This window comes from Bos indicus, chromosome 14 (assembly GCF_029378745.1).
Source record: "Bos indicus isolate NIAB-ARS_2022 breed Sahiwal x Tharparkar chromosome 14, NIAB-ARS_B.indTharparkar_mat_pri_1.0, whole genome shotgun sequence".
Lineage (NCBI taxonomy): Eukaryota > Metazoa > Chordata > Mammalia > Artiodactyla > Bovidae > Bos > Bos indicus.
The window spans coordinates 67,187,184-67,211,492 of record NC_091773.1 but is presented as its reverse complement, the minus strand read 5'-3'; the positions used below and the strand labels follow the sequence as shown (position 1 = coordinate 67,211,492).

The 24,309-nt window shown below is 47.3% G+C and overlaps 1 pseudogene; it reads right to left on the bottom strand.

Annotated features, from left to right (window-relative positions):
* Nucleotides 1–22,973: 22,973 nt before the first annotated feature.
* On the bottom strand, nt 22,974–23,889 carry LOC109568659 (heterogeneous nuclear ribonucleoprotein H3 pseudogene; annotated as a pseudogene).
* Between the last annotated feature and the right edge of the window lie 420 nt (nt 23,890–24,309).

Below are 24,309 nucleotides of genomic sequence, written 5' to 3'. Positions count from 1 at the left end.
GGGGACTGCACAGTTCAGTGAGCTAAGACACTGACCAAGGAGTACGGGCAGAGGTAGCCAGCTACCAACAGAGAGAGGAAAAGCGCAAGGTCAGTGCTGCATCAGAGAAAACCATGTGAAAAGCAAAAGCTTTTTAAGGGGCTTTTCAAGAAATGATAAAAGCTCATGTATTTTTAAAAATTACTAGTTTTTGGATTGTGCTACAAAAGTTAAATGTGAAGAATTTAGTATTAGGTAATTATATGATTTTGCTGGAAATTTTTCACATGTAAAAATGTTCATTCATTCTTTAAGAATTAAGAAAATAATTTTTATGAAGTTATATGTGTGTTCATTTGCTGAGTGGTGTCCAACTTTTTGCAGCTCCATGGACTGTAGCCCTCCAGGCTCTTCTGTCCATGGAACTTGCCAGGCAAGAATACTGGAACGGGTTGCCATTTCCTTTTCCAGGGGACTTTCCAATCCAGGGATTGAACCTGCATCTCCTGTCTCTCCTGCATTGGCAGGCAGATTCTTTACCACTGTGTCACCTGGGAAGCCCAATTTTTATAAAGGTTTTTATTAAATATTTCATTTTCTAGACAAAATCACATTCAAGATTTTTGGGTTTTGATTTTTTTTTTTTTTTTTTACTATCTTACCATGATCTTTTGATCAATATTTTAAGTGGATTCACTTTCACATAGCCTTTTTCCCATTAATATCAATCATTCTCAGATAATGAGGACTTTTTATAATTATTGAATTGTTACTGCTAATTTCATTATATCCCAGTCTTCCTCCATGGAAATAGTGTTGACAGTCTCCTCAAGCCCAAGGGAGGGAAAGGAATGAGCTTCCAGCCCTTAGGAAGTGGAAAGACTCAGCGTGTCACTCTTTCAGAGATAAAGCCAAATGGCTTGGAAACAATAGAGTAGAAGTGAGCCCAATTTTCTGGGCAGAACTGATGCTGGCATGCCAGGCTGGCACAGAGCACCCTGGGAGAGGGTGTGGCAGGGACTGGCTGTGAGGCGTGAACGCCATGACCTCTGTACCATGGGGACCACCAGGCTGGACTCAGCCACTTCGGCTGGCCAGGAGATGCTCCTGCATCTTCTCCAGTGGCTACACTGCTCCCTGCCTGAACCTCAGTCGAAAGAGTCAAGTCTCGAGGGCACCCTTGGTGACCCCTCACTGAGGACCTAACTTAGATGCGCTCATCAGGAGGCTTGGAAACAACAGGGTCCCACCTTATCAGCAGGCTGGGATTCAATCCAGGCTGAGAAATTCAATGTGCCAGAGTCCTTGGAACATGACCCCAGGAGTTCTGGTCCCACATTCAGAGAAGATGTACAGCTAGAAAGTAAGATCTCAGGTGCTGCTAGGTGGAGTCAGGACCCTGTCACATTTCTACCACTTTACTAGCTATATGCTGCTGCTGCTGCTGCTGCTGCTAAGCCGCTTCAGTTGTGTCCGACTCTGTGCGACCCCATAGACAGCAGCCCACCAGGCTCCCCCGTCCCTGGGATTCTCCAGGCAAGAACACTGGAGTGGGTTGCCATTTCCTTCTCCAATGCATGAAAGGGAAAAGTGAAAGTGAAGTCGCTCAGTCGTGTCCAACTCTTCTCGACCCCATGGTCTGCAGCCTACCAGGCTCCTCCGTCCATGGGATTTTCCAGGCAAGAGTACTGGAGTGGGGTGCCATTGCCTTCTCCAAGTAGCTATATGACTTCAGGCAAATTACTTGGCCTGTCTAGACGTCCACTTTCCCTCTATAAAATACTATATGTATGGCTGAGTCCCTTTGCTGTCCACCTGAAACTGCCACAACATTGTTAATCGGCTATCCCCCAATATAAAATAAAAAGCTTAATTAAAAAAATTAGTAAAGGGCTTACAAATATGTCAGCCTCGTGGGCTTTGAGGTGTCTCTTGGGTCAGACTCACCAGAAGCGGACTCTGAGAGGAGGATTCACAGGCAGGTGGTTTATTTAGGACGCACTCCCATTACAAGAGTTGAGAAAACAGGCAGGGACGGGCAGAAGTCAGAGCAAGGTCTGGTTTCCTAGCCTGATCCTCTCAGGCACTTGGGAGGATGCTATCCATCAGCCTGTCCTGCTCACAAGGAAACAGGATTTTCGTGTGCCTGCACTGGTCATTCAGGGGCTCAGAGCGTGCAGGAGATATAGACCAGGCCCTCAGGCACTCTACCCTGTGGACAAACCAACGCCAGGAGCCCTTAGTCAGATCTGATGAGATTCACAGGTGTGAGCCCTGGAAGCATCAATATGGTAAAAGAAGCCCCAGGACCTGGCAGAGGACACGCGGCGTCTAACACACGCAGGCTTGTAGGAGAGGATTTGTGAAGATCACCTTGCACAGTGCCTATGTGGAAAAGTCGCAGGACACGTGTCCCCTCTTATTGTTGCCTGTGCCTCTCTGGTTATAATTGTGAAACTGTGATTGTCATCCTCTCGGGCATCCTGCCAGGGAATGTGTCATGAGCCAAGGAGCTGCTGGTCCTCCGTGCAGGGAGATAATACATTCTAATGCACAGGAAAGAAAAGGCACTAACATTTATTGAACAACTGCCACTCAAGGGTCAGTCATGTGCTGAGCGCTTCCATAAGCCATCTCATCTACTCCTTATAGCCATCCCTTCAGGTAGAATTAGTATCTTTCACTTTTATGATTAGAGAAACAGATCAGAAAATCAGAATAAATTGCCTCTTATCACACAGTTAATGTCTAGGTTCTAAAGCAATACTCTTTCTCCCTAAGAATCAGTGTGTGTTAGTCATTCAGTCATGTCTGACTCTTTGTGACTCCGTGGACTGTAGCCTGCCAGGCTACTCTGTCTATGGAATTTTCCAGGCAAGAATACCAGAGTGGGTTGCCATTTCCTACTCTAGGGTATCTTTCTGACCCAAGGATCGAACCCGGGTCTCCTGCATTGCAGGTAGATTGTTTACCATCTGAGCAAAGGAAACCCTTAAAAGGTGATATGGCAGAGCCTGCCTATTGCCAGCCCAGCATGTTCTGAGCAGCAATGTCAGTTCAGTTGCTCAGTTGTGTCCGACTCTTTGTGACCCCATGGACTGCAGCACACCAGGCTTCCCTGTCCATCACCAACTCCCAGAGACTACTCAAACTCATGTCCATTGAGTTGGTGATGCCATCCAACCATCTCATCCTCTGTAGTCCCCTTCTCCTCCCACCTTCAATCTTCCCCAGCATCAGGGTCTTTTTAAATGAGTCAGCTCTTCTCATCAGGTGGCCAAAGTATTGGAGTTTCAGCTTTAGCATCACTCCTTCCAATGAATATTCAGGCCTGATTTCCTTTAGGATGGACTGGTTGGTCTCCTTGCAGTCCAAGGGACTCTCAAGAGTCTTCTCCAACACCACAGTTCAAAAGCATCAATTCTTTGGTGCTCAGCTTTCTTTATAGTCCAACTCTCTCATCCATACATGACTACTGGAAAAAACATCTAGCTTTGACTAGACAGACCTTTTTGGCAAAGTAATGTCTCTGCTTTTTAATAAGCTATCTTAGTTGGTCATAACTTTTCTTCTAAGGAGCAAGCGTCTTTCTTAATTTCATGGCTGCAGTCACCATCTGCAGTGATTTTGGAGCCCAGAAAAATAAAGCAATGAGCAGCAATGTAGCCAGCTAAAGTAATAAATAACTCAGCTTTCCCTGCAACTAAAGATGACCAATAAAAGTAAAAGTGGGGCTTCTTTAAAAAATGAATTCCACCAGAGGGTTGTGTTTTGTTTTGTTTTGTTTTGTTTTGTTTTTTGCCCATCCTTCCTTCTTCTCCTACTTAGAATACAGATGTGATGACTGGTACTCCAGAAGCCATTGTGGGCTATGGAAGCTAGAGGTCCAAACTTATTCTAGGTATTTGGACTTAGTTTATATGAAAGAAAATGAACCTCTATATTATTGAGGCCACTTTTATTTCTGTTGTCTGTTTCTGGCAGCTGGTCCTAATCCTTAACAGATACAAACTGAATGATATTTACGAGTTCTTTCAAGAAAGACTTCACTATCTTGAATCAAAGTAAACTGCCTATTTGTCCCAGGCCCTCTGTCCTGAACAACATGGGTGCATCTCTATAAAATTGAACCCATCAAGTCTAAACAACAGACAATGTCAAACTGCCAGCAGCCGGAGGTTTCAGAATTTCCAGGGCAGGTATAAGTTCCTTTGAAACTGCAGAAACTGGGCATCTGCTGAGAGACAAAGCCCTGATCCGACAGGGTTCCCTGAAACCTCACTACCGCTATGACCCGGAATTCTATCATCACATCGTCACCACACACCATCTTTTCTTGGTCTCCAACAACTGGCTTCTCCCCAGTAAAGCAACAGCATCTCACCCTGTATCTTGCAGCCCCCTAACCACCCCACTATTCAGCAGCCTGTTTCTCTGAGTGCAGTCCCAGGAGATGGTGTATGCCTCATTGGAAGATGACTTCCAACTCTATTCTGCCATTCGCAGGAAGAGTTGATCAGAAGTTCCAGTCAGTAGTGGAAGCTCCATGATCCAGAGCACAGAGGGAGGCTTACATAATCAGGGATGGTTTGTCAAAGCAAATTTCACATACAGTGGATTCTATTACCTCGGGACTTGCTGGTAGAATAAATAATCACCGTACACATTTTGTTAGCTACGCCTCGTTAGAGATGGGTGTTTGGAAATGGCATCCTGAAGGCTGCTTATCTGTCAGTGCTCTTTTTAAGTGTGGTGAGTGCTCCAGATAGGATTTTATAAAAGAAAAAAAATTAAACGTTGCCATGGCCAGATGCTTCTTGTCGTGGTTAGGTGTTGAGGGAGCCAAGGTGGCTGGAGCTCACCTTCAGAGCCTGCAGCTGCAAGTGCTGGAGGAAGGCAGGGGAGAAGTTTCTTCACAAGGTGGCAGCCTGATCAGAACCCTTCCAAAGAAACATCTTGACTTCAGTGAAGCTTCAAGTCACTGTGAATTTCTCCACCTTTCTTCCATGAGCCTCTTGCCTCTGCTAATCTTCAGGATGTGTCTGACGAAGTCTGGTAGGATCACCTCAATACAACCGAAAATACGTCGGTGGCAGATGGCTCTGTCCTTGATGGGTCACACCCGAGTCAGAAGGCGGAGCGTTTCTCTTTATTGAATCCAAGCAGGGCTCTGACTGGGGTCCTCCCTTAGTGACCATGTGAGGGCAGAGGCAGGTCACTCCATTCCCGGGCCCAGTACAGCGCCTGGTACATGGCGGGTGCTCGGTAGACAAGTTAAACTGAAGTGAGTTGTCACCCCCCTCGGTCTGGACTTCTCTTCACTGTGAATAGCTCCCCTTATGGCTTGCCGGGCCCTCATAAACACACTCTAATCTATCTTCCTGTTCCCGGACAGGAAGCTCCAGCCAGCATCAGTGAAAGGCAGCTCAAGCCAGCATCAGTGAAAGGCTAAGGACTGGATGGACCCTGCTGACAATGTCGGTAGCAGGCAGCGGGGCTGAGAGCTCCTGTTCAGTCTACCGAGTCAACACCCACAGTTGTCCTGTCAGCGGGTACAGGGGAATATCAGTATTATATTACTGGTGAGGAAACAAAGACATACAGTAGTCACTTAATCCAAGGTTTCATATGATGTCCAAATGTAAAGATTCTCACGGATTGTGAAGATCTGCATTTGTCATAAAAGGCAAGTTAAGAAGCGCTAACTTGCCTCTCAAAAGGATTCCTTTACATTTCCTTAAACTTGCCAGGTTTTTCTCTTTTTTTGCATTTATAAAGTGTAGTTGTTAACAAAAATCTATATACAACTTTTAGCAAACTGGTTGGTCCGCAAAGCAAAATTGTATGTCCAGTGGAGTTTTGTCCTAGTCAACCTGTATCTATGAGGCTATTCCCACACGTTTCCAAATAGGAGCCTGGAGTTAACTGGGTGTCATTGAAGGGTCTTCAGCCTCCTTCCTTTAGGTGAAAAACAAGGGACACAATTCCTGAGCCCTGGTGGGAATGGCCCTGCCTGCAGTGGGTCCAACTTAGCCACAGCTGTGATGCTAAGCTGAATCACTATTGGCTATTTTGTTCATCTTTCAGGGCCTTGTTTCCTCAGGGGAAAAAAAAAATACTACATTAGATAAGGCTGTCTCAGGTTAAAATCTGATGCCCTAGGATTCTAAATCTGGAGGAGCAGAGACAGAGAGGTGGGCAGGGTGAGAATGGGCAGTCACCTGTGCAAGAATAAAGAGGATGAAGCCCTTTTAGTCAAATTCCCACCAAAGCCCTATGAGTGGCTGCAAGAATAGCTGTTAAGAATACACCCGGGCTCTCCTTGAACTTGAGAAGGGTGGTGTTGGTGAAGGATCTGTTTCTCAGCATCCACCACGGAAGTGTTCCCATGATCTGTTCAGCTTCTGAAGCATCAAGGGGAGAGGTTCCTGTTTCAGGAAAATGAACGCTGAGGCTAGGAGTTGGGAGAACTTTCAAGTTCTCTCCAGAAGTGAAGCTGCAGTAGTTAACCATCCTGTGCGCTGAGGCCGGCCTGCCTCATTCAACAAGATGAACCGTGAGAGTGTGCAGAGCTCGCAGAGCACGCAGTCTGCTGCAGCCTTGACTTACATTCTCTCCCCTTAAAAAACAAAGGCATTAAGTTTATGGATGTATTTGTGAGCGAGAAGGCCCCTGCAAAGAAAACTCCTAGGATGTAAGTAATGTCCAGTGACAGAAGGGGCTTCAGGGATTCCTGACAAATGAGTGCTCACCACATTTCAGGCTGTCTCTTCAGCTTATGGCCCGCTGCCCAGACGTCTCCAGCTTCTCTAGAAACAGAGTGAGAGCTGTGTCTTCCCTGAGCCTCTGAGCCCGCTTCCTGCAAGGAAGGACAGAGAGGAGATGATTTGGGTAGGGCTTAGCCTGGGGGCTTCCTGTCTTTCGTGACGCCTTCTCTTTCCCTCTCCTGTGATGACTCCACGGCCCTTATAACTTGAGTGGAATCCCACTGAGGCTTCCCAGGTGGCTCAGTGGTAAAGAACCTGTTGGCTAATGCAGGAGACATGGGTTCGATCCCTGGGTCAGGAAGACTCCCTGGAGAAGAGAATGGTAACCCACTCCAGTATTCTTGCATGGGGAAATCCCACGGACAGAGGAGCCTGGTGGGCTGTAGTCCATAGGGTCATAAAGAGTTGAACAGGACTGAACATGCATACACACACACAAACACACACAGGATCTCATTGGACAGAGGCTGGATGAACAATCCCCATAGTTCTATCCTGCTTTCCACGTTTCTGTGAACCCCAGCAATGTGCTGGGGCCATGACCATGTTGCACAACTCCAGAGGGCTGCATCCATGCAGAGGCCCCAGATGTGGTTTGGAGGGCTTGTTTTTAACCCCGCTTGGCACCTAGTATGTCACTGAACCACAATCTACATTTTCAGTCTTAAAACCTAGATTTTATCTGTGTACTCAGTATTTTTTCTGCTCAAATTCTCATAACATTTTATACTCTTCTTGTCTCCAAGGTCACACGTGCCCCAAGAAAAAACAAGCTCTTGGGCTAATTGACAAGGTCACTGGCTCCACACCCACCCAGTTTTGTTAACAGGCTAATTACCCTTACTTCACTTTCAAGTCATGTCCCCACCCCCACTCATGTCACATGAAAACCTTTATAGGTCCTAGACCACTCGTACATCATGTCAAATATGTGAAAACATACCCACAGTGTTCATGGATGAATAGATAGATAAATAGAATCATACGTATATATTACTTACATTATATTTTATATTTTTGCTATATATTTTTGAAAGGAGGTTTAATTGTCATAAATTTGAGTTTGCAAAGAATAAACAGTTATTTTATTTTTATAATCCAGACTTTTTATATTTATGCATAACTCTATGAGATCTATACAGAATCCTTTACTAGATGACAGTGTTACATTTTATATACACTTATTCATGTATTCATTTTAGATTTGAACTTTTTCTTATACATTTATAGCTAATAAATATTTTCAGAAGTCTTGAAAAACTTGTAGGCCTACATATAAGGACTAATGTAGGAATGGTCCCATTTATCTCCCCATCCCCACGCTGCCCCAGCCAGCCCAAATCCTTTTACTGGCTAGTGGGTGGCTGTTGCTGCTGGGCTCATACTTCTGTTGTGCTGGGCTCTCTGGCTTCCTAAGAAGACCACAGCCCCAAAAGTTGCTGCTCTTCCTTCTCCATTAAGGATGACGTCTCTCTCTTATGGAAATTTATACTAACTTCCCTACATGTTGGGCCAGGAGGTTATTCATGAGCCACTGCCCAGAACCTGTATCTCAAGGGAGATATGAGAACTTGACTCGGCCCTGCATAGGAGGAAATTCCCCAGGGCATCTCTACCTCCTCACCCAGCATTGTAAGCAATCTCATCATCCGGGACTTTGTCCAAGTCCCAGTGTACCTACTCTCCAAAGGCTCATAGAAATCTCTCATGACATCTCAGAATGGCCCAGACTCACAACTTCATAGCATTTCAGTTCAGTTCAGTCACTCAGTCATGTCCGACTTTTTGTGAACCCATGAATCGCAGCACCCCAGGCCTCCCTGTCCATCACCAACTCCCGGAGTTCGCCCAAACCCATGTCCATAGAGTTGGTGATGCCATCCAGTCATCTCATCCTCTGTAGTCCCCTTCTCCTCCTGCCCCAATCCCTCCCAGCATCAGAAATTTTTCCAATGAGTCAACTCTTTGCATGAGGTGGCCAAAGTACTGGAGTTTCAGCTTTAGCATTATTCCTTCCAAAGAACACCCAGGACTGATCTCCTTTAGAATGGACTGCTTGGATCTTCTTGCAGTCCAAGGAACTCTCAAGAGTCTAGGTCTTCATAGAACTGTTCAATTTCAGCTTCTTCAGTGTTACTGGTTGGGGCATAGACTTGGATTACTGTGATACTGAATGGTTTGCCTTGGAAACGAACAGAGATCATTTGGTCATTTTTGAGATTGCATCCAAGTACTGCATTTCGGACTCTTTTGTTGACCATGATGGCTACTCCATTTCTTCTAAGGGATTCCTGCCTGCAGTAGTAGATATAATGGTCATCTGAGTTAAATTCACCCATTCCAGTCCATTTTAGTTCGTTGATTCCTAGAATGTCGACATTCACTCTTGCCATCTCCTGTTTGACCACTTCCAATTTGCCTTGATTCGTGGACCTAACATTCCAGGTTTCTATGCAATATTGCTCTTTACAGCATTGGACCTTGCTTCTATCACCAGTCACATCCACAACTGGGTATTGTTTTTGCTTTGGCTCCATCCCTTCATTCTTTCTGGAGTTATTTCTCCACTGATCTCCAGTAGCATATTGGGCACCTACTGACCTGGGGTGTTCCTCTTTCAGTCCTATCATTTTGCCTTTTCATACTGTTCATGGGGTTCTCAAGGCAAGAATACTGAAGTGGTTTGCCAATCCCTTCTCCAGTGGACCACATTCTGTCAGACCTGTTCAGTGATATTCAGTATGAACTGTATAGAAAACTGAGACTGTGTCTCTTTCATGGCATTTAACACTCTTAAAAACAGCCTTATGAAAAGATGAAAGATGTTTTGAGTCAGAAGGATGTTCTATTGTAAGGACCATGAATCAAGGCAAATTGGAAGTGGTCAAACAGGAGATGGCAAGAGTGAATGTCAACATTCTAGGAATCAGCGAACTAAAATGGACTGGAATGGGTGAATTTAACTCAGATGACCATTGTACCTACTACTGTGGGCAGGAATCCCTTAGAAGAAATGGAGTAGCCATCATGGTCAACAAAAGAGTCCGAAATGCAGTACTTGGATGCAATCTCAAAAAGGACCGAACGATCTCTGTTCATTTCCAAGGCAAACCATTCAGTATCACAGTAATCCAGGTCTATGCCCCAACCAGTAACACTGAAGAAGCTGAACTTGAACAGTTCTATGAAGACCTACAAGACCTCTTAGAACTAACACCCAAAAAAGATGTCCTTTTCATTATAGGGGACTGGAATGCAAAAGTAGGAAGCCAAGAAACACCTGGAGTAACAGGCAAATTTGGCCTTGAAATACGGAATGAAGCAGGGCAAAGGCTAATAGAGTTTTGCCAAGAGAACGCACTGGTCATAGCAAACACCCTCTTCCAACAACACAAGAGAAGACTCTACACATGGACATCACCAGATGGTCAACACCAAAATCAGATTGATTATCTTCTTTGCAGCCAAAGATGGAGAAACTCTATACAGTCAGCAAAAACAAGACCAGGAGCTGACTGTGGCTCAGACCATGAACACTTTATTGCCAAATTCAGACTGAAATTGAAGAAAGTAAGGAAAACCACTAGACCATTCAGGTATGACCTAAATCAAATCCCTTATGATTATACAGTGGAAGTGAGAAATAGATTTAAGGGCCTAGATCTGATAGATAGAGTGCCTGATGAACTATGGACTGAGGTTCATGACATTGTGCAGGAGACAGGGATCAAGACCATCCCCATGGAAAAGAAATGCAAAAAAGCAAAATGGCTGTCTGGGGAGGCCTTACAAATAGCTGTGAAAAGAAGAGAAGCAAAAAGCAAAGGAGAAAAGGAAAGATATAAGCATCTGAATGCAGAGTTCCAAAGAATAGCAAGAAGAGATAAGAAAGCCTTCCTCAGTGATCAGTGCAAAGAAATAGAGGAAAACAACAGAATGGAAAAGACTAGAGACCTCTTCAAGAAAATTAGAGATACCAAGGGAATATTTCATGCAAAGATGGGCTCGATAAAGGACAGAAACAGTATGGACCTAACAGAAGCAGAAGATATTAAGAAGAGGTGGCAAGAATACACAGAAGAACTATACAAAAAAGATCTTCATGACCCAGATAATCATGATGGTGTGATCACTGACCTAGAGCCAGACATCCTGGAATGTGAAGTCAAGTGGGCCTTAGGGCGCATCACTACGAATAAAACTAGTGGAGGTGATGGAATTCCAGTTGAGCTATTTCAAACCCTGAAAGCTGATGCTGTGAAAGTGCTGCACTCACTATGCCAGCAAATTTGGAAAACTCAGCAGTGGCCCCAGGACTGGAAAAGTTCAGTTTGCTTTCCAATCCCAAAGAAAGGCAATGCCAAAGAATGCTCAAACTACTGCACAATTTCACTCATCTCACACGCTAGTAAAGTAATGCTCAAAATTCTCCAAGCCAGGCTTCAGCAATACGTGAACCGTGAACTTCCAGTTGTTCAAGCTGGTTTTAGAAAAGGCAAAGGAACCAGAGGCCAAATTGCCAACATCTGCTGGATCATGGAAAAAGCAAGAGAGTTCCAGAAAAACATCTATTTCTGCTTTATTGACTATGCCAAAGCCTTTGACTGTGTGGATCACAATAAACTGTGGAAAATTCTAAAAGAGATGGGAATACCAGACCACCTGACCTGCCTCTTGAGAAATTTGTATGCAGGTCAGGAAGCAAAAGTTAGAACTGGACATGGAACAACAGACTGGTTCCAAACAGGAAAAGGAGTACATCAAGGCTGTATATTGTCACCCTGCTTATTTAACTTCTATGCAGAGTACATCATGAGAAACGCTGGGCTGGAAGAAACACAAGCTGGAATCAAGATTGCCAGGAGAAATATCAATCACCTCAGATATGCAGATGACACCATCCTTATGGCAGAAAGTGAAGAGGAACTCAAAAGCCTCTTGATCAAGGTGAAAGAGGAGAGTGAAAAAGTTGGCTTAAAACTCAACATTCAGAAAACTAAGGCCATGGCATCTGGTCCCATCACTTCATGGAAAATAGATGGGGAAACAATGGAAACAGTGTCAGATTTTAGTTTTGGGGGCTCCAAAATCACTGCAGATGGTGACTGCAGTCATGAAATTAAAAGACACTTACTCCTTGGAAGGAAAGTTATGACCAACCTAGACAGCATATTCAAAAGCACAGACATTACTTTGCCAACAAAAGTCCGTCTAGTCAAGGCTATGGTTTTTCCAGTAGTCATGTATGGATGCGAGAGTTGGACTGTGAAGAAAGCTGAGCACCGAATAATTGATGCTTTTGAACTGTGGTGTTGGAGAAGACTCTTGAGAGTCCCTTGGACTGCAAGGAGATCCAACCAGTCCATTCTAAAGGAGATCAGCCCTGGGATTTCTCTGGAAGGAATTGATGCTAAAGCTGAAACTCCAGTACTTTGGCCACCTCATGCGAAGAGTTGACTCATTGGAAAAGTTTCTGATGCTGGGAGGGATTGGGGGCAGGAGGAAAAGGGGACAACAGAGGATGAGATGGCTGGATGGCATCACTGACTCGATGGACGTGAGTCTGAGTGAACTCCGGGAGTTGGTGATGGACAGGGAGGCCTGGCGTGCTGTGATTCATGGGGTCGCAAAGAGTCAGACACGACTGAGCAACTGAACTGAACTGAAGAATACTACAATTTAAACCACAACTATATCATCATGGATACATTTTGTACTGGAAGTATTTTCTGGAAAAAGCTCCACTCAGTCAATCTGATTGCTTGATCAATTTTTTTTTAATAGTCCAGTTAAATCTATTCAAAGTCTTTTCATTTTTGTTCATATTGAACTTAACAGAAGTTATTTTCATTGGGGGTTCTTTCCATGCATGTTTTACAATAAAGCTTTGACCTATCAATATGTGTGCTTTGTTTATATCAAATATTATGATTGTTATTTCTGCCTTTAAAGACAGTTAAAGACATTCAGTTCCTTTAAAGACATTATTTCTACAAAGTTCAATGTTTCCAAATCAGGCTTCACAGATCAGAATTTTATATCATATAGATTTTAAACACAGTTGGCTTTCATTTCTGTCAATCCTCTCTTCCAGTGATATTCAGTACGAACTGTATAGAAAACTGAGACTGTATTTCTTTCATGGCAAAGCCACAGACTGTCATGGGCTTTTGCACCTCCCAGAACAAGCCTATCATTTAGGGCTGGGTTGAGTGGATGCAATGAATGGATAAAGCATAAGCACTGGAATGAGATCATCTGGGTTAAATTGGACAAATTATTCAATCTCTCAGTTTTCCCATTTGTGAAATGGGATCATTATTAGTACCTAAATCACAGGGTTCTTGTGAATGTTAAAGCATTAGCATTCAAAGTCCTTCACATAGTACATGGTATATAGAAACCATCTGAGAATTGGTAGCTCTTGTTATTACTCCAGTCACCTTAAAAACTGTATCAGTTATTTATTACTAGAGTAACAAGCCAAGCCCAAACCAAATGGCTGAAAATAGCAGTAACTACAGCTAAATAATCTCAGACAGTAAAGAATCTGCCTGCAATACAGGAGACCCAGGCTCAATCCCCGTGTTGGGAAGATCCCCTAGAGAAGGGAATGGCAACCCACTCCAGTATTCTCACCTGGAGAATTCCATGGACAGTGGAGCCTGGTGGGCTACACTCCATGGGGTCACAAAGAGACAGAAACGACTGAGCGGCTAACACATGGCTAAATAATATTCTGTTGTATTCATATACCACAATTTATTTATCCATTCAGCGACTTCACTTTCCCTTTTCCCTTTCATGCATTGGAGAAGGAAATGGCAACCCACTCCAGTGTTCTTGCCTGGAGAATCCCAGGGACGGGGGAGCCTGGTGGGCTGCTGTCTATGGGGTCGCACGGAGTCGGACACGACTGAAGCGACTTAGCAGCAGCAGCAGCATCCATTGACGAACATTTGGATTGTTTTGCCCTTTGGCTATTGTGATAGTGCTGCTATGAACATTCACAACTATTGGAGCAGCACAAAAATGAATGAAGTACTGACACCTGCTCAAACATGGGTGAATATGGAAAACATGCTATATGAAAAGAATCCAGTCGCGAAAGGTGTGTCTCCATAGAGACAGAAAGCTCCTGGTGGCCGCCAGGAGCGAGAGTGAGGGGACAGGAGTGCCTACTTAAAGGGCACAGGGCTTGTTTGTGGGGTGATGACAATGTTTGGGAACTGGAAGGAGGTGGGGGTTGCACAGCATTGTGGATGTACTAAATGCCACTTTAGTATTGTATGTATGCTTTAAAATGGTTGATTGTATGTTACATGAATTTCATTTCATTTAAAAAATAATATAATAACAGCAATTTATTCTTTCTCGCAATTCTGTGGGCCAGCTGGCAGGCTCTGCTGGCTTCACCTAGGCTCCGTTCAGCAGAAGGGTTGCCTGGGAGAGCAGAGCCTTTCTTTCCAACTCATCCTCAAGAAGTTAAGTCCAAACCTCAGCAAATCCCAGTGCCCCAGCACCTACCAAGTCTTGGCTTCTGTTATGTGTGCTGGTATCTCATTGGCCAAAACAAGTCACACGGCCAACCCCAGAGCCAATGTGGGCAAGAACCACACGGGTGAATGCCAGGAAGCATAATCTCTGGGGGCCATCACTGGGACAGTCTTCTAGAGGCATCCTTATATTCAGCTACCCCAACTTAGACTTCGGTCTGAAATGACTCTTGTTCCTGGCTCATGTAGAATAGAAAGCTTGATGCTTTTAGAACAGGCAGATGTAGGTCTCATATACATCCAGAAATCTCAGAATGGAATGAAACTCAGTTTTCCTTCAGCATTCCTCTTTTCTGGACATGCTCCATATTTAATCTCACTGGTTTTGATCAGAGATCACCTTGCTCTGAATCTACACGGCCACTGATTGTGAAATATCTGAATGAAGGATCAGCAGAGACTCAACAAAATGTTCATCTTCACTGCATCCAATTCTGTGGGCTCTGGATCCACCACTCCTGACACTCACAGGGGGTTAATCCTATCAGGACCGACTGGTCAGCTCGGGGACTTACCCAGGTCTTTCTCCCAGGACTTCCCTGGGGGCTCAGATGGTTTAAAAAAAAAATGCAGCAGACCCAGTTTTGATCCCTGAGTTGGGAAGATCCTCTAGAGAAGGAAATGGCTACCCACCCCAGTATTCTTGCCTGGAAAATCCCATGGACAGAGGAGCCTGGTGGGTTATAGTCCATGGAGTCACAAAGAGTTGGACATGACTGAGCGACTTTCACTTTTCTTTTCTCCCAGGGCGACTCTGTCAGGAAGGGCTTCCACATCCAGGGCTGCCTGGCCAGGAGAGTGCCCTTAGTGCCTGTACAGATGACCGATGCCACTTTACAAAGGATATACATGCACATTATCTAACTTAAACCCTGTGAGGCTGGTCCTGTTACCACCCCCATTTTGCAGATGGAGAACGTGATGGAGGACGAGATGCAGACTCAGACCCCAATCTGGGAAAGGACTTAGTTGCCTCCAGCCACCAGCTCCTTCCAGGCATGCCTAGCTGCGGAGAGCTGCTTCATCCAAGGGCAGGTCTTTCCTTTCCGGGCAGACACACACAGCTGACAGTGTGGGGACACCCAGACCCTGGCATTCTGGCCCACAGCAGGACCACTGTATGCTCCAAAGCCCCCCGTGGGGGTTGCTGACCAACTGCTCCCCTGCCCAGCTCTACTCCATGCACACACACTGATCCATTATAATCATCCTGGAAGCCAGACACCATCCCATGTCTGCTCCCAGAAATCCCACCTGCTACAAAGAACCTTCCCTGGTGCCTCAGATGGTAAAGCGTCTGCCCACAATGTGGGAGACCCAGGTTTGATCCCTGGGTTGGGAAGATCCCCTGGAGAAGGAAGTGGCAACCTACTCCAGTATTCTTGCCTGGAAAATTGCATGGATAGAGGATCCTGGTGGCCTACAGTCCAAGGGGGCACAAAGAGTCGGACATGACTGAGCCACTTCACTTCACAAAGAACCTGAGGCTCCTCCACACCCCACATCCAGAAGCTGGAAGTTGGAACTGCCAGCGCCAAGGCCGGGGCTCCTCTCACCAAATCCCGATGCCTGGTAATCACTGCCTCTCTGGGCAGAGGCAGGCTCGTCTCACTGCAGAGCATGTGGGTGACGGACTGTACAGGGACTGGTTTAGACACAGCAGGACAATAGCCCCAAGAGGCTTTTCCATCCCACGGAAGCAAGAGGTTGCTCACCCACCATGAGAGGAACGGGTCTGGAGAGGCTGGTCCTGAGAGCAGGCTTTGATAGATGCAGGGGAAACTGAGTATGTGGGTGGTAGGGCCTACTGTGGGGATGGGGGCGCATTGAAGCCATCATAATGTGTGGAGGCGGGAAGGAAGAGCGAAGGAAGAGCAAAAAAGAGCAGGTGCGGGAGGGCGCTGGAGACAAACCTCAGACTGGAGATGCCAGGCCCCCTGCTTCTCACAGGAGGCGGGAAGCCAAGCTCAGAATGCCCCCAGGATGCTCTGAGGCCTTGCTCAGCCTTCTGGTCACACGCACCCAGCCCCCAAGGGCCCCCACAGTGAGCCTGCACCCCACCACCCTGTGGATGGCCATGACAGGCCATGCTGGGCCTGAAGCCAAGAAGCCTGCCGCCTCAGAGAGGAGAGGGTTTAGCCGTGAGATACAGGGACCCAAGGCAGCGGTGGCTGAAACAACACGGAAGCTTCTTTCTCTCACGTATATAAAAATGCAGAGGAAAGCCACCCATGACTGGGATGGTGGATCTACCAGCTCTTGGGGAGCCCCGCCTCCTTCGGGCTCACAACTTGGCCATTCCTGGGACAGCCATTCCATCCATGTTAACAGATGGACAGAGGGAGGAAGGGGTAAGGACAAAGGGAGTGGAGGGTGGGCTCCTGGAAGTTGCCCCCAACATCTCCACTTCTACCCCAATGTACAGAACTGCCTCACACTCTGCAAACAGGGGCAGGAGGACTTGGAACTCTGAGCAATCTCCATGGACAGGAGTGGAGAGAGGTGAGAGAAAGAACCAGAAAGAACACAGGAAGCTGGGTGCTTGTCCCCAGGCCATCCCTGAAGTTTACCAGATGCACAAAGTGCTTGCAGAGAGAGGGTTTTGTGAAAAGTGCTGAAGGACCTGAGTGTTAAGTGTGGGCTGATAGAGGGGTAACACGGAGGCTGTGGTGCCAACTGGAAGCTGCGGCAGAGAAGTCTACCAGAACGTAAACCCCATTTCAGGAGAAGGATGGAATCTTCATAAACCACAGTCTACAGGTCTGAGTCCAAGGCATGGATTTCAAAATCACACAATATATTGCAGGGCACAAGAGGTCCTAAGCCTTTATCTACAGTACTCATTATTATCACTATAAAAAAAATAAAAAATCAATAAATTTTTTTGGTCCTCAGAGAGGTCAAGCGACTAGCCCAAAGTCACATAGTCAGTAAGTCTCAGGTGAAAAGTCAGAGTGTTTTAAGTCCCTTGGTCATGTCCAGCTCTTTGCAACCTCATGGACTGTAGCCCGCCAGGCTCGCCTGTTCATGGAATTCTCCAGGCAAGAATTCTGGAGCGGGTTGCGTTTCCTTCTCCAGAGGATCTTCCCAACCCAGGGATCAAACCCGGGTCTCCTGCATTGCAGGCGGATTCTTTACCATAAAGTCTCAGGGCCAAGATTCAAATCCACTCCTGTCTTGTTGCAAGGCCAGTGCTCCCAATCAGTACCCCTACTGTCCTTGTCCACACTCATCCCCCTCACACACACACACACACACACACACACACACACACACACACTGCCATCCTTACACGACTAAGCTTGGTTTTCCCTCCAGGTTCAAGCCCAGCTGAGGAGCTGAGCTGCCAGCCGGCAGAAGACCACAGCTGGGGTATGAGGTATGGGGCCTACAGGGCAAGTCCCTCGGGTGCCAGTGGCAGCTTCAGCCCTTCAACTCCCAGTGGGCCCCTCGCCCTCCATGCCCACAGCTGCGCTTCCTGCCCTGCAGGCGGATGAAAAGAAAATCCCCAGGAAGAGGCAGGTGGAAAGCAACAGCGCCTTCTTTTGAAGGCGAGGGGAGCTCATGGAAGATGCCCAGGACGCCTCTGCGGTGAGAGCCCTCCAGCAGAGGAGCCAGGGCAGGGCTGTGGGGGAGGAGGGGCTCGCTCCTGGAGACAGGGAGTCCCCGGAGCTGAGGACCGCATCCCCCAAGCACCCCGCTCCCGGGGCTGTATCCTATCCTCAAATAAACAGCATCACAGCACTTCCCAGGGCCAGGGCCACGGAGCCAGGGGCTGCCAACCTTTCCACCAGACAGCCCTCATCTTTCAAGCTGAAAATGTAGCTTTCAGAGTTTATTCTGGATTGAGATTTTTCGGTGTCATCTTGGGACCCAATTTTTAATTTACTTTTCATTGATTTAGATTCTCCAGGGATGGAAAAACATCCCGAATCAGCTGTCTCTCAATCTCCACTACACACCTTTCCAAAAATAACCGAAACAAAGCCCCTAGTTGTCTAAAATGGTTTTCGTTTTTGTTTCAGACTGGTGTTTTTTTTTTTTCCTTCTGTGCTATGGAAATCGAAATACACCTTAAGAAAACAAAAAGTGTCTCTAGGCTGGACTGGAGCCAGAGAGTTTTATGATTTAAAAGTGTAGGTGGGGGCAGAGTTGGGGGCAGTGACCTCACAATGGCTTTCAGGCAAGGTGGAGGATGGGAACCAGGACATGGACCCTGACGGGCCAAGGACAGGCTGAGCCCCTGAGTGCCTATGGGGAGCATCCTGCAACCCTGCTCGGCCTCTCCAGTCCGCACCCGCCCACCACCACCCCTGCGTCTGGAGGAAGAGGAGATTGCTCTGTCCACAGACTCAGTGCTGAGACCCAGGCAGCCCCCACAGCATCACGCCATCAGCCTCCTCACACAGCCTGACTCCAAGGCTCACCCGTTGGGCTCCCGGGTGAATTTACCTAGACACCCACCCATCCCAACCTAATTAGCCATGCCCCTTCTGTGTCCGGCCGCCTTCCCTCTTATTCCCACATTTTGTGCAACTCATCTAAACTCCCTTTATTCTCTCCGGCCTCCTCCTGTCACCATGGCGTGGCCTGCAGGGAAGCACACAGCCCACCACCACCACCAGGGAGAGTTCAGCTCTTTCCCCAGCTGATGTTCTTTTTATAAGTTTGTGGGGGACATTTCCTGTAAGCAATCATTTTCACATTATTATTCATTCATTCTAATTCTGTCTTACTGTGGGTTAAGTCACTCAGTCGTGTCTGACTCTGCGACCCCAGGGACTGTAACCTACCAGGATCCTCTGTCCATGGGATTTTCCAGGCAAGAGCACTGGATTGGGTTGTCATTTCCTTCTCCAGGGGATCTTCCCAACCCAGGGATTGAATCCAGGTCTCCTGCACTGCAGGCAGATGCTTTAATGTCTGACCAGCAGGGAAGCCTGTCTTGCTATGGCCTAAGGTAAATCCTGCCATCTCTCTGGCCTTAGGAACTTCACCTGTGTGGCCAGTCTTACATCCAACCCTTCACTGGCAGTGTTGGAAGTCGCTGACCTGCCTCTGTGTCCCTGAACCACCCACATTCCTGAGGGGTTACCTGTGATGGCGTACCCACCATCATGTAGAGAAGACAAGAGGGAACCACAGGAATGCAAGCCCCAGAGTGGAAGCCATGAGGGGCATGGGGGTAGTGAAGGGCAGGCCAGTGGCCTGAGAAAGGGGGGGCCAAAACTCCTAAACCTCTCCAAGGTACATAAAGTTCCACGGCTCCCAGGAAACCCCGTAATCCCTCATCAGATCCTCTGAGGACCCAAACTCACCTGGCTCTGCACTGCCGCAGGTGAGAAGCCCCACACCCTGCCCTCTGAAGGCGCCCTCCTCGCACACCAGGAGCAGCTGCCGTCCTCACTGCTGAGCCTTCCCAGCCTCACGTGCCCATAGTCAGCAGTCACTGTCTGGATGACCTGCAGCCAAGAGGCACGCCAGAAACCACAGAGGAAAAGCACCAAAACCTGGAGGGAAGAACAATAATGAAAGACAGAAGTCGGGGAAGAGCGGAGCTGCTGCAAGAGCAGAGCTCGATGCCCTGAGGGCTTGCAGCAACATGGTTTGTGTGTCACATTTAAGCCGCAACCAAATTTCCATAGTAGAAAGGCTGTTGTAGTCACACTGTGAAGAAAGGCAAGGCAGGGAGTTGTCAGCGCCTGGTTCTTATAAATAACAGTGGTGTTTTTGTTCCTCCTTCCCACTTTCTTCTTAACAAGGATGACCCGGGAATGGACTTCTGCTCAGGGGGCATCTATTGTCTTTCCTGCCCAGCATCCATCCCTACTTCCTCTGGTACATCATTTATATTCATTTGAAAAAAAAATTATCCCTTCCCTATTGTCAGTCTTAATAGCCTGGGTGGGGTGGCTCCATTTGGGGCTCCAGGGTGGGCAGTGACCCAGTTCTTAGCGACTGGTTGAAGTGTACATAATGACCTAAGAACCAAGTGTGTCAATCTCAGGACTTTTGGCGGGGAACTGCAAGGGAAGAAATGTGTTTTTTTTTTGGTCTTCGTTGTTGCTATCTTCACTGTTGCTGAAAGAGTACTGAAGTTGGGTGCTTCCATTTCAAGAATCCACCACATGGTGATAAGCGCCCAACACTGTGGTCAGTAGGTCCATCGAGTCATGAATCGCCCGTACGGCAGCAGGCACAGATGGCACCACCTTATTGAGTTCTCTGTAGTCCAGCCATTCACCATGGGCCATCGGGCTTCTGAACGGGCCACACAGGGGAGTTAAATGGAATTAAATTCGGCACTGGTGGCACGGATTTCTTCATGGCCACCTAAACAGTATTGTCTCAGAGCTGTTACCCTGCAATGTCCCGGCGGTAACCGTGGGTGATGCTTCGAGTTGCCCCTCATAACAGCCTTCACCACATGCACTCGGAGATGAAATTCCCCCCACAGAGGTCTGTAATATTATGCTCTGTAGCACGTCTATCCCCAAACTATGGTTCAGGACTAGGGACACATACAGAGTATACAACCGCACAGGGAGTCGTCCAGTTTTCAAAGGTAAGGACACAACTTTTACCTTAACCTTTTGGCCGCCATAGCCATCAATGTGTGCAGTAGGACTGGGAAATCACTCTGGCTTGCTGTAACCAAGACTGCACTCGGCACCAGGGTCAACCAGGGCCATCATTCTCTGTACATGGCACGTTCTATACATGGGCCCTCTGGTCCCCACCTGGGCTCTTCGAGCGGGCACCTTGGCCTGCCGCTGCTGCTGCTAAGTCACTTCAGTCATGTCCAACTCTGTGCAACCCCATAGACAGCAGCCCACCAGGCTCCCCCGTCCCTGGGATTCTCCAGGCAAGAACACTGGAGTGGGTTGCCATTTCATTCTCCAATGCATGAAAGTGAAAAAATAAAGTGAAGTCGCTCAGTCATGTCTGACTCCTAGAGACCCCATGGACTGCAGCCCACCAGGCCCCTCCGTCCATGGGATTTTCCAGGCAAAAGTACTGGAGTGGGGTGCCATTGCCTTCTCTGACCTTGGCCTGAGCCTTATCCAAAGTGGAAAAGGGCATCTGAAAGAACATCCTTGGGCACCATGTAATCTAACTGAACCGCCCGTATCTCTAGCTGTGGGCGCGTCTCACACTTGGTAAACCGCGGCTCCACTGGGCTGTTTATCAATTTTATTTCTGTCAATCCCTGCTGCCAGCATATCAGCCCTCACTTGCATCCACGTCACACAAACGGGGTCTTCACCAGCTTGGCCCCTCCTTTGAGGTCTTCACACACCTAACACTTTGGGCCTACTGGTGCCCTTCTATTTCTCCTGAGCTAGCCACCACCTAGGTCATCTCATAGACAGGGTACCCCACCCCATAGGGTGCAAGAATAGCAGTCGGGGATCCAAAAGAGGTGAACAGGGCATTGTTCAAAATGGCATCTTGCATGCCGCCTGTAAAACATGTGTTTTACAGGACTTCGTACATGGCCCTTATCTGGGCCATGGGTATTTGGGTTAAATGTTGTTTCACGCCCAGTTTTCTCACCATTTGGGTCAAATCGGCATAGGTATATACCATTTACTCACAGTAGCCAGGAGCCATCTGCATTCACGCACATGGTGCAGGTAGCAGAGTTAATCCATTCCATCAGGGTGTGTGTTTTTGATCAGGCCCCCTGCATGAGTTGCCTAGCGCTCTGCAACCTTTGTCTCAATGAGGGCTGAGTGGTTATAGATGCCAACCATTCATTTTCATCCCCAGAACAAATGATACCATCCACCCGTGTGTCCCAGAGTCACAAAAGCCATGCTGCCAAGGGTTCCCCTTGCTTTGGCTGAAACTGCTTACCCAAGTCAACCAACTCCACCTGAGTATGTGGTCAATATGCCATGAACTCAGTCACATTGGGGGCCCCTTGAGGATGCCCCGCTTGGGCCATAGGCTGCTCACGCTTCACTTTCTGCTGTACAATGGGCATCGCTGCCAAGCGGGGACCCGTGGTCTCACAGTGTTCCTCATCCTCATCCCTCATTACCTGCTAGTCCGAGGCACTGAGTTCCTCAGAGCCACACATCTCTCGCCACACATCTCATGCGTATACAATGCCCTAGCTCCTCCTCCTGTCTCTACCACTCATGCACTTGTGCAGCATCACGGAGGCCACTGTCCATGTTCACCTTCCAGACAACAAGAAAATCCACCCCATGGTGCCAGCAGCAGTACCCGCCGCTTTGTCCAGCAGATGGGAGCTCACTGCCTGTGACGCCTTCTCAAGACTATCAGGGGGCCAGTCCATCACCACCCAGTCTTCCACCAGGAAGACTTCAGCCACTGGGTACCACACACTACGTGGTGGCCACTGGCTTCCTCCATCCATCGGAGCTTCAGGCTCCACTACCTACTGCATATCCTGCCCACTACACCCACTGCCTCACTGTTTACACTGTTCCCTGAACCCGGAGTAGGCAAGGCATGAGCAGGGAAGCTGGAAGAAAACTCAAGGAGCCGTAGAAACTGCAGACATGTTTATTCTTTCCGGGCTGGTGCAGCAGCCGTAATGCAATCATGCTGTATTCTCTTGTGGTTGACCCAGTGGACACAGCCATAACTCAGCCATAACACAGCCACAAGGGCTTTTCAGGTGGAGCTTATAAAACCATTTTAAGTCAAAGTATGCAACAAATAAAACCTACAGAAAACAGATTTTCCCATCACAATCTGTTGCTTTACCAAATAATATTTTGAAAACACATTCCTTCAGTCATTATAAAGTTCTTAAAATACAAAAGAAAGTAATTCTGTAAGAAAGTCTAGTAGACCAGATGCTGTTGTCAGGACTTTTGTATGTGTGGTTATGCTTTTAGTACATCCCACGCCATCCACCTCCACTCATGCCACCTTGCCCATAATAACCGCCACTGCCTCCACCACCAGGGCCGTAACCACCCAAGCCATCAGGAGTACCATATCCTCCACTGTAATTGTTCCCCATTCCCATTCTTCCAACAGATCTATAGCCTCCCTGATTATCCATTCCATCTCTGCCGTAGCCTCCCATTCCAGAACCTCCCATTCCAGAGCCGCCTCCAGGAGTTGAATTCAAGAAAAGTTCTATGTATCGATGTTGCATGTTATTTTTATCTTTAGACATGGCAGCTACCGCATCTTCATGTGTCACAAACTCTACATCTGCTTCTCCTGTTGCTCTGCCATCAGCTCCAATATCAATATGTACTCGGATTGGATTTAGTGGTGAGAAGAAATTAGCAATATCATTTTCAGTTGCACGAAAAGGCAGTCCTCTCATATGTACAAAATGACCACCATGAAAACCCGAACTTGCATCACCAGCTCCACCATAACCATGTCCTCCCATACCTCTTCCATCTCTCATTCTGTCATCAAAGCCATCATTTCCATAGCCATAATTATTATAGCCACCATAGTCATCAAAACCTCCACAACCACCATCATATCCATCACCTCCTCGTCGCATTCTGTCATACATACTTCCACGCCCAGCTCCATAATAACCCCCTCTTCCTCCTATTGGTCTATCATATGGTCCTGGTCGCTGGACCGTGGCCAAGTGAGTACATCATTACATGCATGCACAGTGCTATGAGTGATCTCTGCTGTTACATAACCATGCAAAGTCATTGTTCACAGAACGTGGGGGTGAGGGTGAGAGGATGTGGGGTGAGAGAGCCTGCCCACCGCCATCTTGGCTAATTTGCTCTTTCCCTGCAGTTAGCATGGGTCACCATGGCTCCAGCTCAACTAGGGCTGAGGAGCAGTTAAAATACCCAACAGGCTGGGGTAAGGTAACAAAACACTCCCCACTCTAATTACAACAGTCCCTGAAAAGAGAGCCTGAGAAATGCTACCCTGGGCATGACCCTCCCTACTCTCTCCAACCCCCAACAAAAAAGAGGCTGGAAAAAATAAAGTTAGCATCTCTGGGGTCGGCAGGGGGAGGGGTGTGCAGAATCACG